Raw genomic sequence first — 18,283 nt, forward strand, 5'->3', positions numbered from 1 at the left:
CATGGACAACTTAAGGGGCACGTGCAAATTCACTAGCAATCTGGGAAAAACACTGCTTTTTATAGTTACATAACATGGCACTTTGCATACAATTTTTGCACTGCATCCATAAGTGAGCCCTGATAAGGAGCAATTTATTGATTATTATTACAGAGAGTAAGAGATGGAGTTTTAGGTGCAGCTGTTTTCTGCCCAAAAAGCAGGAGTTTAAACTACCTACAACTATGCTCATCACTATACAAGGACTAACCCCATGCCTTATTTGCTGAGATATATAACTAATAATCTAATTAAAATCAGCAACTTAAAGGGGTGGTTAACCTTCAGGATAACAGTTAGTATGTTATAGAATGGCCAGATCTAAGCAACATTTCAATTGGTCTTCATTATTTATGTTATATCGTTTTTTTTTAATAAACATAGTAAGTTAGGTTGAAAAAAGAGACACATCCATAAAGTTCAACCTTTTAACTTTTTTTTAAGCTGCCTAGCTGCCAGATGATTTAATGATTTACCTTTTTCTTCTGACTTTTGCAGGTTTTCAAAAGGGGGTCACTGACCCCATCTAAAAACAAATGTTCTGTAAAGCTAATAATTTATATAGTTATAGCTACTTTTTGTTATTCCTCTTTCTATTCAGGCCCCCTCCTATACATATTCCCTAGTCTCTAATTCAAATCAATGCGTGGTTACTAGGGGAATTTGGACCCTACCAACCAGACTGTTAAACATTGCAGACTGGAGTGCTGCCGAATATAAAGCTAAATAACTCAGAAAACACATATAATAAAATATAAAAAACAATCGCAAATTTTCTCTGAATATCACTCTCTGCATCACACTAAAAGTTAACCCAAAGGTCTAGAACCCATTTAAATAACATACTACGGTCACTTTAGTGCTAGTCAGTGCTTTAATAATGCTGATTTCTTTATAATGAAAATACAGTTTAGAAAATCTAGTGCTGTTATGACTCATAGGGGCAGATTCACTAAAGGGCGAAGTGGCTAATGCTAGCGACATTTCGCCAGAAATCCTATCCACAGGGACATCACCAATTTACTAACAGACGTAGGCAACAATTCGCTAGTTAATGGGACTGTCGCTAGCGTTCGTTCGCACTCTATCGCCAGGCGACTTTTCGCTCTAGCTAAGATGCAAATTTTACTGAATGTTACCTTTTTCGTCACAGTTTCCTTTGCCAACTCAGACCAGGCGAACTGCTAAAATGAAGCTACATCCTCCGCAATGTCAGTTACATCATATCCTGTCTGCCGGAAATGCATTAAAGTTGTAAAAACACTGGCGACGTCCTTTTAAGCGGGATTGCCTGCAAAAGTCCTATTAAACTTTTTTGTGTTAAAATTTCCACCCGCACATTTGAGGGGCATGGAACATTTGTCTTAGGGTGGGTTCATGTGTAGGGCTTAAGAGGATCTCTTCTGTCTTTATTCAGGTTCCTTGGACATTTGTAATAAAAAGTGGCCACTTCAAGCATTTGCACCATCTATAATAAAGACGTTCATACGACTTTAATGTACCCGCCCTATTCAAATTGACCTAAGCGAACAAACAAAGTTTCTCTAGTCATAAGTGATCACCAGCGTCATTTCGCTTTGAAACACTCGCACTGTCTAAATAATGCTAGTGAAAAGTCGCCAGTGTTCGTCGCCCAATACGAAACTTTGCATTTTATTGAATTAGCATAGTGGTAAAGAATTTTCATCTGGCGAAGTAGCTCAAAGTGTGGCGAAGCAATCGCTGGCGACAATTCGTCCTTTACTGAATTTGCCCCAAAGACTCCTTCCCTAAATCACTAAGTTAGGAACAAACTGTATACAATGTCAGTGCAACCCACAATGTAAGTTGTGCACAATGAGTGGAAATGAGTGGAAATGAGTAGGTAGCCTTGGGGTAAACGTCTAATCCCTCTCAGTACAATATGCCTAGCTAGTAAAACACTGTTTCAGGCTACCTTTGTTGAAATTTTGTTGAAATTGTTCAGTGTGAGTGAGCTGAATATGAGCCTACATGCTGCTCATTTGACCAAATGTCTTTTTATATTTAGGTTTAACTTACTAAAGCATTTACTCTTTTCAGTTTACTTATACAGTTCTTGCCTTCTGCATCTTTAAAACCAATCCTTTGCTCTCTGCATCTTTAAAACAAATCCTTTGCTCTCTGCATCTTTAAAACAAAGGTATCCACTTACACCTATTCCCTTGTTCTAACACAGTGCAAACTTTTCATTCTGCATATGGTTGTTATAAATATATGATTTGTTTACTTGCTGTTCATGGTATCCAGAAGGTGGCAGTATATCACAGGCAATTACACCAAGGAATATTAACAGGCTTGCAAATTACTGCCCTAAATCATTTGCATTGCTTACTCCTTTGACCCTCTGTAAGGATACCACTGACACTATATTGATGTTAATTTTATTTAAAGGAGTCAACAAAGCCTACAAAGACAACACTTCTGTGTTTGTCCTTTGTCTTTTATGAAGTTTCTTTCAGCTCTTAAAAACACAACTGATAAGCTTGTTCTTAGTAAAATGATCAGATAAATGTAAATTACATTTAGAAAAAAGTGGAACATTTGCGGTAAATGTATCCTGTATTTTAATATTATTAAGATTAATTTATATAGGGCCATAGTATTCTGCAGCCTTTTACATAGATTATACATCAAACACATCAGTTCCTGCCCGAAGAAGGGTTTATAAGATCCCTATAACATTCACTATGGCCAATTTAATCAGAACTAAGAACTAGGCTCCATGTGGGGAGTGTTTGATATTTTAAAAATTATTTAATATAACTACGGTATACCTTTTATCCTATAAGCATGCATGTGGGATTTTTTTGGAAGTAATGAGACAATCAGAAGCCAATTAACATGCCTTTTGGAATGTAGGAAGAAACTGAGTAACCAAAAGAAAACCCACACAGGAAGAACATAAAATTCCATATACTGTGTGTCAATTCTATAGGTAAAAGCACCCCTTTGTGTTTTTATTGAAGTGCATATGACAGGAACAACATGAAGAGTGCTAAATTGGTGCTTAGAATGCATATGGATTTATGTATAGATATCAGTATAATATGTGTTGTAGCTGGTGATTATTATTCAGATAATCGTGATTTCACCTCTGTGTGTGCAAAATTTGTCTTTGAACAACTTTAATCACTAACTCCCCAGATGCAAGCACTACGCTGGGCCACACTACACAGATCTTGGCCTTCGAAGAAACACAGGCCGAGAATCTGCTGCTTCACTTCACTCAATGGATTTCAGTGCCTGCCTGTACCAGAGTGGAGGTAATGATTCTGGGTGCAGGCAGCGCAGCAGAAGAGGAGAAGCCGGGCAGTGGATTTTTGGCCTATGTTTATCCTCAGTCTGAGATCTGTATGGTATGGCCCTAGCCTTGGGACACTATTGTTTGCTTTTGTCTGGGGCATTGCTGCACTTTGCTCCTAAAACTTCTATAGCAAGGTATAGAGCAGGAACTCCTTTGCACCATGCACCCATCTGCACTCCCTAACTTTTGTGTTCAAATGACAGTCGAGTTAGGGGGTAGGTAGGGGGCAGAACAGGGTGAATCTGTGTCCCCCCCAGCCTGTCTCTCATTAATACAGTCAGATGGAGAGAGGGGTGTATTCATATTTTTATTTTATATCTATATAGGTTCACAAAAGGTATTATAAGGATACAAAAAGACGTGATCCCATTAAAATGGGAACCTAATCTAGTTAGTGAGGATGAAAATGAACTGAAAGTATGAAAATTGAAATGTCACAATTAGAGAAAAGTTATTCTACAAATGTTCAGGTATACAGTGTTATTGCATTGGGTTTATTTATCTGATTTTAAGAGCACTAGAGCATTAAGGCAATTGCTAAGGTGGGCAATGGAAGGAGCATGCCCGGACTGGCAACCTGTGGGTTCTGGCAAATGCAAGAGGGGCTGCTCTCTATTTAGTGGGCTGGTGGGGGCTGTTTGGGCCCCTGTGTGGGCTGATTGGGCCTCTGTGTACCTGAAATGCCAGGGCCTATTTTAATTCTCAGTCTGGAGCTGAAAGGGAGGGTTGGCTAGTTCAAGTATCTGCATAATTGCTTGCAAACTGAATACTCCTGTGCCAGTTTCAGGTAAATTCCATAACTGCCAATGTTTGGTGATTATGGGAAATTAGTTGATTGTGCTTCTCAAGCTAGTATCAAATCAAGTGCACTGAAGTGCCCCATGTGCCTGTAGCAGTAACGTTTGGCCTAAGCATATCTCAAAATACAAAATATCTACTGCTTTGAATGAAAACATGACTGGATAGTATAACATTCCTTTTAAAAAACGATATACATTGAACTGTTCATGATGTTTTATTAGTGTCAACACGCTTCCAGTTTGCAAAGTGTTAATTTGATTCCAATTCCTCGCCACCAGCTGCCATTCAGGTCTGCCTGTAGACAAACAACATTCTGTTAGCAATGATTAAGTCCCAGTGGTACAACACTGTGCTTCAAAATAAACTGTACTATCAATAATTCCAGTAAAAACCCTATGCAGAAAATAACAGGCTCTTGGGAGGGCCCAGTACTTTCCTTGAGGCAAAAAACAAGAAAACACAAAATATGAAAAATTTTCTTTTTTCTCCTCAATGAAAATCAGTGGTAGTGAAGGAGTGTCTTTGTGGGCTTGGATGCTGATCTGTGACGCATTGTTTGCTGGTTCGGTTATCCTTAGGCAAGTCACTTGATATCTCTGTGTCTCAAGAGCAGAAATGGGGTTCTATGTCTGCTAAATTGTGTGCGGTATAAACGCAGTAGTAATATGTATGAAATAGACTTTTAACAAAGCTGATATATAAGAGCAGCCCAAAGCACAAATGGAAAGCAGGGAGCTAATACCAGCAACATCTTAAAGACAAACTACCAATAAAAGGTCAAGTGAGACCGAGTCTGTACACCTTTTACATCAGTCAGCTACAAAATAAAGCCGCTATCTATTCCAACCCTGCTCAGCATCACTCTGAATCTGACAGCTGAGAATATTCACTCTTCTATGTAAATTGCAGGCACTGGATGACATTTTCTTCACAGGACCTGGCAGGGGAGGATAGAGCTGTCACTTCTTCCCACCATGAAGTAAATTTAACTGCTGAGTTTTCCACTCACTGTCACACCCGAGATTAAGGCATTAGAAGGGAGGATGCAAGGCACTCACTGCAGTCACTGCTACCGGGGACAGAGAGAGGATAAATGGATTCAAGTCTGAAACACATACTTAGATTTTTGTCTCTAACTGAAATTTCCCATGTGAATCATATGGTGATCAAACCAATTTAGCCTTTTATGTTGGCATTTGTTTAGCAGGCTATTTCTTTTTTGAGTCTCAGGTACTTGTATCATTACATTACTTTAAACATAGAACCAGAACTAGAAAAGATTTTCTGATGATTTTCAGACCATTTGAGGAGTGTCCCAACATTTTTTCGTACCATGACAATCGGTCCTTCAGTTGATCGGGCAGGTTAAAAGATTTATATTGGCTAACGATAATATCTCTGCATGTATTGCCTATCTGACGATATCAATGAGAGACTGTCACTACTATTTGTCGGACATAACTTTCGTACGATTGCTGTACCAGAGAAACATGTGACCAGACAAACTTGATTTCTTATCTTAACTACTTTATATTATCTGAATGGTTAGTTGCAGGTCGGAAGATTGGCACGGACAATCGTTCATCTGACATAGGCTATAATCTGCATGTCTATGGCCAGTTTTAGATACTAGGGAGCTCAAGGTGCAGGAGAATCTGATCTTTTGGCAGGAGACATTCAGCAGATTTAGTGCATGAATGGGAATCTCATCTCCTCTGTGAGCCTTGAACTTTTTGTCCCATTTGGAAAGAGTTATACTGACACTGGTCTAATAAACTGCAGATGATTTAACAGTCTGTTCAATTTGTGCTATTCTGCCACCAATCATTTCATTTTACTGCATACGAATTTTTGCTGATTGTGGAAGAATGGCCAACTTTTATTTTCTCATGTCTTCTGTTACATCTTCTGTGATGATCCCAAGATGAGTTTTGCATTGGAATTTTATGGTGAAGGGACCCACTACAATTGTGGGAATTTTGATTTGGGACAAACAAAAAGGCATGCGCAAACCAAATACTTTCAGGTTACTGCCGATATAAGTCCTTTACACCAATTTGAAAATATATCTGCCTGTGTATGGGGGCTTCCCACAGGCCTTCCCGATCGATATCTGGCCACAATATCGATCGGGAAGGTTTCATTTTTCCGCTGATCGATGTGTCGGAGCTAGGGTTGCCACCTTATCTAGAAAAAAATACCAGCCTTCCTATATATTTATAATTTTTCCATATTAATATCATTGTTATCAACCATAATTTTTACCGGCCAGACCGGTAAAATACTGGCCAGGGGGCAACCCTAGTCGGAGCCCATTGCTCCACGTTGAAATCTAATCGTTCGGCCCTAGGGCTTAATGTTCGGATTACCCGATATAGCCCTGCTGTTGGTGGGCATATCAGTAAAAGATTCGCCGATTTGGTGATGTCGCCAGACGAACTGATCTCTTCATGTATGGCAAGCTTTAGGCAGCTAACATACCTGTAAGCATTGTAGTTTTAGTGAAGTATGCAGTGAGCTGGTTTCCAAGCATTTTCAGTCTAAGCCCAATTATTTGCAGCAGGTAAATAAAGAGACACATGAGAAAACATGACTGTATTGTTATTGATGTTGTTCTGTTTACTAGCACAGATTTACTGCCTCCCAAATCCCGTTACAGTGACAAAAGGTATTCATTCACCTTGTCACCTGCTGCAGTGATAGTCTTTGTTAATTACAAAAGGCACCTAAACTGCTATCACCTTAAAAATTTGCCTGAAAATGTGGTGATAGTGAAGATGATGGGGAACCAAATTTTTATGTAATAAAGATTATATTAATTGCAGAATTAGAAACTTGAGTTCTACTTAATCTGTTATCCCAAACTCTTGCTGAAGGTCTTTGCAAACATATTCAGTTCACTTAAACCTTAGTCTGAAAATAGTGATTTTGCATTAAGATTTGTATGTGAGAAGATACATTATATGTATCACTAATAGTGTTAACCCTACTTTTAGTGCCTTTGACCAGAAGCCAAATAGAGCAACTACTGCCAACATTTCTGTTGCTTTTTGGAGAAAAAAAGGCATTCACACAGCGGCAGAATTTTTGACTTTATGTTATCAACTTATTTGAAACTACCACTGACACAGTATATGCAGTATACATAAAATGTTTTCATACCTACAATGGCTCTAAGTGAAAGAAGTCTGCAACTGTGCAAAACTGAATTGGTCAAAACTAGCACCCTACATAAATCTCAACTGAAAGTAATTTTGTCTCTGACTTTTGACCTTTATGTCATTTCCTTCTTGGTATTTTGCACCAAAGTGTTCTATGTTGGTGTCGCCACCATTTGACATATGTATTTTTCTTGTCGGCAAAGTGAACATGTCCAGACGAATGACAGGTTGATTAAGTCATTTAAGAACAGGGTGACTTGTAGAATCCCTTTCCTCTCAAGTTATAGTTAAAAACTTGCTGAAAATAAATGACTTTAAGTGATGCAATATTTTCATTCTTCTCTGAAAAAAAATCATGTCCATATTGGTCTCACAGTAAATAAACTTATACCATAAGTAAAATATAGATGTGTGACAATTAGGGTTGCCACCTTTTCTGGAAAAAAATACCGGCCCTCCTATATATTTAACTTTTTCCCTATTAATAACATTGGGATCAGCCATCATTTTTACTGGCCAGGCCGGTAAAATATCGGCCAGGTGGCAACCCTAGTGACGATCGATACCATAATAATTTTTTTTATCCTGCAGAGAGCAGAACATAAGAAAAAAATTAAAGCGATACTGGGAATGGGAATTTTTTTTTTTCAAAACGCATCAGTTAATAGTGATGCTCCAGCAGAATTCTGAACTGAAATTCATTTCTCAAAAGAGCAAACAGATTTTTTTATATTAACTTTTGAATTCTGACATGGGGAAAGACATATTGTCGGTTTCCCAGCTGCCCCAAGTCATGTGACTTGTGCTCTGATAAACTTCATTCACTCTTTACTGCTGTACTGCAAGTTGGAGTGATATCATCCCACTCCCTTTCCGCCAGCAGCCTAACAATAGAACAGTGGGAAAGTAACGAGATATTAGCTCCCTAACACAAGATAACAGCTGCCTGGTAGATCTAAGAACTGCACTCACTAGTAAAATCCAGGTCCCACTGAGACACATTCAGTTACATTGAGTAGGAAAAGCAACAGCCTGCCAGAAAGCAGTTCCATCCTAAAGTGCTGGCTGGTTCTTAAAGCAACCTGACCAGGCAAAATGACCTGAGATGGTTGCCTACACACCTATATTACAACTTAAACAAAATACACTTGCTGGTTCAGGAATTACATTTTATATTGTAGACGTAAAGTGAATTATTTGCAGTGTAAACAATGTAATTAACATCATAAAAATCCTGACAGAATCTCTTTAAGATTAGACAGTCAAATTTTATTGGACTGAATTAACATTTGATAGATAGATAGATAGATAGATAGATAGATAGATAGATAGATAGAATATATATAGTCCTCTGAATGTATCCAACTATTTTTATACTTCCCTATCATGTCTTCCAATGGCACATTGGCTGAAAGTGTATGCTGCAACTTTACTCAGAGCAATGTCAGAGTAAAATATGTATTATGGTGACACAGACCTTTATTTGTTCACTGCAACCATAATCACAGTAACAAGGTAGCTTCTGCACAGTCTTTGAACAATGAATCACTATTTCATCCATGAAGGTGAAGTAAAGAAAATACACTCCAATCCACAAGTGAGACAATTGTAAGCACAGAGAGGGCTATTAATTTAAATACTGATTTGTTGGCAGAATGTTTAGAATAGCAGGCAGTATTACATTATGGTGCATGAATAGAAATGTAGACGAAGTTGTTTAGTTTGGTGTGAATTGCTACCAACAGGTATTCTTTTTGATCTCACTTAAGACCAGAGGTATGTTATTTGTAACTTGAGCAGAACACAGTTGGCTTTCAATGGCTGAAATCTTAGTATGTTTGCCCAGTAGAGCACCTGGCTCTTAGGCAGTGAATGTTTAGAAAAACACCTTTAATAATATTGTGATGAGGCAAATCAATGTTTGTGTTCTTAGCATTTACTGGCTTAATTCTTAGCATCTGTCATCTGTATCATTGTGAATCACTCATTCCCTCTCTGCACTGTAAACAGCTTACTTTAGGATTCCACTCACTTTCTTCTGCTATGGAAAAAGACCATGTGAAGTGCAAAATAAGAGACCACCCTCCCTGTAAACTAATGAAATTACCATATTAAGGAAATGAAATGTGCTGTAAACTGTAAACCACAAATTTTACCAAGTAATACATTTTAAAGTTCCTTATTTAAAGCAACTCATGTTACTGGAACTTTTTTTTTAAAGTAATGTGAAAGTGGGCTTTTCAAATGAAGCCATTTCCATTGCATGGTCAAAATATTGACAATTTCTGAGAACTACTTTGCAAAACACATTAGGGTAAACGTGGAACCTTTATCACATGGAAGCATTTCTTACCCCTGTATTTTAATTGTAAGCTAGTACAGTATGCACTCAAGCCCCACACTCAAGCTAGTGATCCTGAGTGGCATCCATGAGTGTCTGTTTTGACCACCATGTTTGTCCCATAAGAGCAGTGTGGCTGTCAGTACCATAGGATGGTGACCTTTGGGAAGTGATTAGTAGTCAGACCACTACCTTGTTCTTTACCGTTTCAATTATTCAGTTTTGATCTGATCAAATTGATGGTGCCTTTGCATTATCAATGGTTAATGGTCTAATTTACTTGCAGTAACAATAAACCTTTAATTTCATCAGCGTTTAGGCACTGGAGGTTTAGAGTAAATAATATGTCTCCTTGGCTGCAGAGACCCATGCTTGAAATCTGAGCTCTGCCCCACGGGTAGCCTTGAGGGTGTGAAACCAGGCTCCCTCACAGATTTACATTTCTTTAGAGGAGTTTTTTGTTATGCAGATTGTTCGATGTTTTTCATGCCTTTCTACTGATTTGCAAATGAATGCTTTTCAAAATGAAACAACAGAACATTTCCCAAAATTACTTCAAAGCGGGATACTTTAACAGTAAAATAACTCCTGACATTACCGTAAGGTTATAAAAGGGATAGTTATGGTTCATTTACTAATAGTCAGCTTCTCAGTCGTGCATGACGTGACATAGTCAGCCTGACCACACAACGCACACTTCAGAGATCTATGCAGGTTAAAAATACATTTTTAGCTGATAGGAGGGGCTAAAATTGTCTTACAGAATTAAACACAAACTGGATTCTTAAGGTTAAGAAGTTATCTTCATCTTGCATACAGAATGCAGAGCCAATACTGTGAATTCAAATACTTTAAATTGCTAACTGAAGTGCTAAACATCCATCCTTGGCATGCTGGTATCTACTTACCTGATAAAAGCTAGTTAAGCCCATTCAGATCTGATCTCTTCAGCCTGGATAAAGCTGGCCATACATGGAGAGATCCGCCAAACGAGCGGATCTGTCCTCGATATGCCCACATTTAGGTGGGCATTATCGGTCCGTAGGGCCCAACAATCAGATCACAATACAGGTGGTCGGATCACAGGACTGCATCAACTAACAGAAGAGGCCGTAATCTGACTGGAATCTTTACCCTGCCCGATCGACATCTGGCTGACTTTCAGCCAGATTTCGTTCGGGGAAGCCCATTGGAGGGCCCCACACATGGGCCAATAAGCTGCCGACTCGGTCTTCCGGCAGCTTTTATCATCCTTTGTATGGGGGCCTTAATGCAATGATTTTACTGGTGCTTCACTTGAAGGAGTGAAATTTCACATGAAGACCACAATTCACTACAAAGTGACTTATCCTACAATAATGTGTGTTTGCCGTCAATAATGGCATTAGTGTGTGATTCACTTGCAGCAAGCCAGTTACATGTGTAGGAACAACATGCTAAGGGAACCATCTTCAAGGCGGATTTTAATCCAAGGGTTTCCTTGAATCTATGGAGTGCAAGTGCCTGCCTCTGGTAATAGTCTTCAACTACATGCAACATAACACCCGGTTTTACACATTGTACCTGTGCTCATAAATGCATATTTTTGAATTTTCTCAGTTTAAACCATGGGGCATGCACAGCTGCAGTCAGTGTTGTATCCAAATACACACCAATTTGAGCCCTCATTCACACGGACTACTTGAAATCTGCTGATGTAGATGTAAACTTATGAAATAATTTGATGAATCTTTCTTTCTTTCTTTTTATCTCACACATAGACAAATACAGTATTCTAAATAAATAGTTGGAGGGGCATAGGTGACTTAAGAGAAACCATTCTACAGAAGGGTTATATTGTGCATACAGTTATTTGTTTATGGAAAATATATTAGGGTAATTTACAATGCCCCCAGCAGTGTGCAAGGTGCAAAAATGGGACCTTGTGAGAATAGCCTCAGGCCTTTGCGCTCCATTTTGGAGCACACGACTTGCACCCTACCCACACCATCGTTTGCATGCACATGTTATGGATTGGAAGGAGACTCGGGCCCTGTACTTACTGCTTGCCCAATGGCAGGTAGAAAGGACAAGGCTGGACTGTGTCTCCTGATAGAAGAGAAAGTGCTCTTGCACCTGTACCCCCAGGGTTATAAATGTGCCCTATGATGTCTCAGGAGTCTGAGTGGTGTGCTCAAAGTAAATGCTTGGTAAAGCCTTGACTTCTCCATTAGCATAATACTCTGGCCAGCAGATGGCAATGTTCCACTGCACCAAATGGAGTAAAGTGAACTAGTTCTTTTGACAATTAACATTATTCAGACAGTTTTCACTGTGAGTGAATAAGCAAACACATGCAGATAACTATGAACTTATGAGAGGGACTAGTAAATGGCCATATATTGATTATGTTAATAAAAGACCAGCTTATTAATAGAGTAATGGTTTTCCTAAAATCATGGATTGGACTGGGCTAGTGGGACACCAGTAAAAAACCCAGTGGTTCCCAGACCTAGTGGGCCACACAGCCCACGCCGACCCAGGTCCAATCACTCCAGCTGGAACTGCGAGCTTAGGCACCCCCAATTGCAGCCACAAATGAGAAGGATTCGGTAAGCATTATGTAACAGGGGGGAGGGGCAGGATTTGGAGGAGCTGACTAGAGTTTGCAACTGGCGTGGGGGGCCCCAGGCAGCAGCCCTGGTGGGCCCCAGACTCCCCAGTCAGACATTGCCTATAATATTAAACTGAATAGCAGTTTACTGCCAACCATTATGACAATCATTAGACATATCACAGTTGCTATTCCATTCTATAATCATCTCCCCAATTTAGTCCTCTTTGGCAATTTGACCTCTGCTAATGACTTTTCAAATGTAGATACTGCTTGTGTCCTTGTGTCCAATGTCCCTTCCTTTAGAATTGAAATACATCCAGCTGTGTACAGTACCTTCCTGGTCTTTACCCCCCATGGTGTTTCTATTTGCAGAATATCTGGCAGGAAACTGAATGAAGGGGCTAAGGGGAGCATGTTTATGTCGATCATCTATCATTCACCTACTTGGAAAGTGAACAGGAGGGTTATCCCTAGAGCTAGGGAATGTCAAAAAGAAAGGAAGCAGATGATATATTGCCTTATCTATAATTAGCATGACACGATGATGATGAGATAAATACAAAAGAGGAAGATGGATATGGAAAGCTATATTCTTAAAATAATGGTACAATGAGTTCCTTATCAATAACAATTAGAGTCACGTGAGCTATACTTAGCAACATCCTGGGGTACCTATCAATTAAACATCACTTAAGTCAGTGAAACCAAGCCCAGACTCTCACTAGAATTACTAACAGATGAAGTGTTATGCACTTCATCTGTCTTGTTTAAGTAAAACTCTAAACCAGTAAAATGTCTTAAATATATCAAGGTTTGTGTAATTATCATTGTAAATCTTCTATCTCCTTGTAGGATTACTAAAAACAATCTTTATGAGGCACATATCATGTGTGTCGCTTATTAAAAAGTGGTTGTGGAAAACCACTTAAGCTAATTATAAGAATATGCATTGAAAGAAAAGGTGCTGAACATGAGGACACTACCTATCAGGGACAAATGTATGTAGTAGTGACACAAAGATGTATATTTGGTACATGTTACCAATGTAGTTAGGCAAATCAACCCTTTCCCTAGAGTGGCCTATCAATCTATAATTAGTGACTGTTAAGAAGGTTATTTACTTTTTAGTTAATATGGTTTTCTAGAATGCATGCCCAATTATGGTCTTTTTTTTTACTTCCTGTTAAGTCTCGCCTTTGCGGAATACTACATCCTCTCAAGGAAGTGACACTTTGAAACAGGAAATGCTTCTCCACCTCTGCTAACGTTACTTATGTGGATGAATAATTGACAAGAGCCATGAACATTCTGCAAAATATACCCTTATAAATGCTGATGTCATCTGTTATGAGCAGTGCTTAATGATGTCATTTGTGTATCATGAATCACTGAAAGATCTTTGTGTTATATATGGTCATGGATCTCCTTGGTCACTTTTAATATTCTTATATTTTACAAAAGGGGAAATATAATTCTCCAGCTCTCCCGATTTTCCTACTCTATATATACAGTAATATTAAAAGATGCATTTTTATTTCACAGTAACTGATATTTTAGTGCTACTTTCCCCTTTAAAGTGTTCCTGTTCCCCAGTCCTTGAACCGACACTGTAAGTCATTTGGGCTTGCTACTTGAAGTAAAATTGTCTCTCTTTTCCCAATTAAAAGCTGAATATGGCTGTATCAAAGGCACAGCATAGAGCTGAGAAATGAGCAATCAAATCTGAAAAATAAACGAGCTACATGTTGACTTTGTATATTATTAGCAGGTGTTCCGAATCCTTTATAGCAATTTGTTGTTCGCTGTTCATACTGCAGCTTATTGTAAGATGACATATGAACACAATGGGCTTGACAAACTTTGTCAGCAAGATTGCAGACAGAACAAATGACAGCTCATTTGGTGGAATGCCTTTTTTATGTACTAACGCTGGTAATAACATTTCTACAGCGCTCCTGCTGAATTTAGCACCAGAGCAGTTGCTGCAAGGTAGTGTTTTGATGTCCTTTTGTCTAACACATGTATATATTGTGTAATTGCACTTGTCTGTTGTCTTAAATACTTTTTCATAATGTTCGAGTGTTAATGATACCTTAAAAAAAACTAACTATGAGACAGATTTACTAAATATCGAACTGGGGAACAAGTGGGATTCCGAGCAGTTAAACTTTTTTTTTTCAAATGAACATTTACCGTTGTCATCAATGTGTCAGTTGATGATAATGTGTTCAACTGCTTTAAACGGTCCATTCTGGCCTGTTGCTGAGCTGTAACACCCTATTGAATTTATAAGCTCTGAAATTTAACAAGAGGTGCATTAAATTTAAGGCAATGCAAATCAATGGGGGGAGGTTAATGATGCAGAAAAGCTCTTCTCTTTGTTGCAATGAATCATTACAGGGAAAATAGCTTTATAAATGTATGGTATCGTTAATTTTTGCCAATGGTGCTCTGATTAACAGGGATAAATGAAGAAGGCTTGACTGAGTACGGAAGGAGTAGGACATAAAGGGGTCAGATAATTTGGGGGGGAAGTGATAAGGTTTTGGAATGTGAAGGCAGAAGAAGGTGCAGGGAGTTGGTACTGAAAGCTGTGAGTCAAAGGGAAGTCTTGAAAGGGGAGGATAAAAGAGCATCCCCATTAGTAAGCTAGCCATGTAAAGTTTACCACCCACCCTTTTATTTTTTGGTGTCCATATGGTCATGGTGGTAGGAATGCTTGGTATGGTGTTAATGGTATATTCCCAGGGGAAAAAAACACAAATGTGTTGATGGTATTCATTGGTCTGCATGGGGTCATGAAAGATGGGTGCACTTTGTGGTTGCCTGCTCCTACTATCTCTCCTAATGTATTAAAGAAAGAAATTATATATCAGTCCCTATATGTTGTAAAAAATGGTTTAGAAAAAAAGGCACAGAATCTATTTTAAGGGATTTTTCTATTAGACATTTTTTGTTAAAGCACATTGGCTTACATATTAAAAATAGCAAAATATATTATTATTATTATTATTATAAAAACACAGCAACTAAAGCAAGAAAGAATGACCTATACACGTGTACTGGGGCATTGATGCTGGAAGTAGTTTATGGATATATTGTATGTGTTCTCTGTTATAAGGATTTTCAGAATGGGGTGACCATTGCTGCATTTTACCAAAATCATACTATACTTTTACAGGTACAGGGTAAAGAGTTGTTATTTACCTAAATAAAAAAATTCATAATCAGTTTGTGTGCTGCAAATGGTAATTCAGTTCATATTTTAAACCTATTTTCAGCGATGGGCGAATTTCTCCAGTTTCACTTTTGCGAAAAATTTGCAAATTTCGCGCTAAATTCACGAAACGACGAAAAATTCATGAAGTCGCTTGTGTCAGTTTTGACGGTGGCGTCAAAGGGCGTCAAGTGACGTGAGCAAGTTTTCAGACGCATGTCTAAAATTTTTTGATGCAGGCGAATTTTAGCTGCCGAATTTTCATGAATTTATTTGACGGCGGCGAAATGTGGAAATTTGCTGCAAATTTATTCGCCCATCACTACATATTTTTAATACTTTTCTAAGAGGGTTCCAGGCTCCAGTAATCCTGATAAGCATTTGCTTATGTCCCCTGTATCTAGGAATGTTTTGTTTTATTGATGATCATTTACAATGGAGGGACACAGTTATAATAAATACAGATTTTTAAGAGATGAACTGTCATGAGATTGCAGATTGCAATCACAATATAAAAGAGAATGCTATGGATGAGGGGGTTTATATGTACAGTGGTTGGGGCACAGGATTATAAATGCTTGAATTGAATCTGTTTTTTGGCAGGAGTAAGAAGCAGCGAGACAGAAAGGATTAGGTTAGGAGAAGACAATTAAAGTGGTTGGTGTAAACACAATGGCTCTATATGGCATGGAGGAGACATCCAGGAATATATGTAGACCACTGAAGAGATGAAGCGAGAGGGAAGAGGACTTTGTATTGTTATTGTTTGCTTGATAAGAAGCCATGATAAGGATTTAAAAAGTGGAGGAGCCAGGTCTCTTTTAGTCAAGAGCAGAGGGATTCTGGCAGACTGTACAGTAGGTAGTTAAGAGGTAAATAGCAGAAGGCTGCAGTATAATTAAAGGATAATACACAAATAAACAGAGCCTAGGAGACTGCAGTGCTGTTGATGAAACGCTCCCACAAAATGGGTATAAGTATATCACTAGATAGTCTGTTCTCCCTAAAGGTGGCCATAGATGTTAAGATTTTTAAAAGAACTTTCTGTTATCGTAGGACCTGAAACTATTTTTTAAATGTACGATTTGTCCATCAACAAAAACATCAGTTTCAAGCAATGTCATCTAGTTGAAGCTAGGAAACTGTGGGTAGCTGTGAAAACTCACCTCCCTGGGGGTCTAGTGGTGCAGGCGGGGACACCCGCCTCGCCATCGGCATGGACGCCGCCATGCCTCTGCTCTTCATCCGAAATGCTGGCTTCTTAGGGCGCGCATCTCATCTTTTTATAGGCGTATGACGTCAGCGCGCAATGGCGCGAAATTCAAATGCTATTTAAAGGGACATTTTGTATTTACTCATTGCCCATTATAGGATCATATTTTGTGAGTTCCTGGTGCTTCTGAGTTATTATTCTGTCTGTTATCTGATACCTGTTGTGACCTCTGCCCGTTTAGACAATTCTGATCTCTGAAATCCTGACCCTGCCTTTGAACCGACTCTTCTATAGCCGTATCCCTCCTGATTGATCTCCTGGTTTGACCCTTGTCTGTCTGACTCCGCTTGTACTCTGCCTGCCCGGACCGGGCCTGATTTGACTATGCTTTTTGCCTACGTCTTGTATTGTGACCTTTTACCCAAAAGACTTTTGGTTTACCGTCATGCCCCTTTGCTCGTCCAGTACCCTTCGCTTGGCACCTCTCTTAATAGGACCTGGCGGCATCCGATTAGCCGAGGGCTCCTCCCGAGGTGAAAGGCGGCTGTTAAAGGCAGAAGCAAGAGCCGAGAACAGGGTGCTTAGCATAGATTCTGGATTTAGTGTGCCGACCATGACAGTAGCAGCCTGCTTGGCCCTGCAAACAATTGGACAATGGATAAATTTCACTGTGACCAATGAAAATTTTTTAACCTGAGTGATCGATTTTCTGAACGATGTTGAACGAAAAATCGTTAGATGCACAATCGTTTGGTGCCCACTAACCTCACAATATTTGACGATATGAAAATTGGTTGAAGAATATTAACATCTATCGCCACATGAAGAGGATCACAGTGATTATAAATGCCCATATAGCACTGCTATACGGTAACATAAATAAATTTGACAGTGATTGGGTGCCATTTCTCATCATTCAAACAGTATACTTGAAACAAGAGTAATAGAAAAGACAAATCAATATATTCTGTACCCATAAGATCCATTTATTACACATAGAAGAAGAAAAAAAAGATTTAGGTTTATTTTTAGAACTACTTGCTGGGAGTTCTATCCATATTTTTAGCTAGCTGGGCACCTGTGTGTCCTTTTGCGAGCTTATTTTATACTCACTCCTTTACCCACTAACATATGTCTCGGTACATTTTGACCTGTCATGTTGGTAGTTATTTGTCTGAATATAGATCTGTTGGTTTCTGTCTATTCCATCCAGTTTATGCAAGACATTATCCAAGATGTACACATTTTTGTTATTAATATTCTGTATATGATCTTGATCTCTAAAGCTATTCAGTCATTGAGTCATTTATGCATTGTTTCTTGCAGTAGTAAAGTTGTGTTGTAATAAAAAAAAATGGCAAAAATTACCAAATACTCTCTATCTATCTATCTATCTATCATCTATCTATATATCTATCTTGTATTTTGACCCTTGTGCTGCTCACAGGGATGTCTTTCTCTGCCATTTCCCATTCATATAAATTGGAGATGTGCTGCATTTGAAAGCAATCTTCTTCTTCTTCTGATAGCACCAAAATCCACATTCTGCATTCATGTGAATGGGAAGAAGATGCAAGTGGAGATTGGTAT

The sequence above is a fragment of the Xenopus laevis genome, chromosome 2L (assembly GCF_017654675.1).
Source record: "Xenopus laevis strain J_2021 chromosome 2L, Xenopus_laevis_v10.1, whole genome shotgun sequence".
Lineage (NCBI taxonomy): Eukaryota > Metazoa > Chordata > Amphibia > Anura > Pipidae > Xenopus > Xenopus laevis.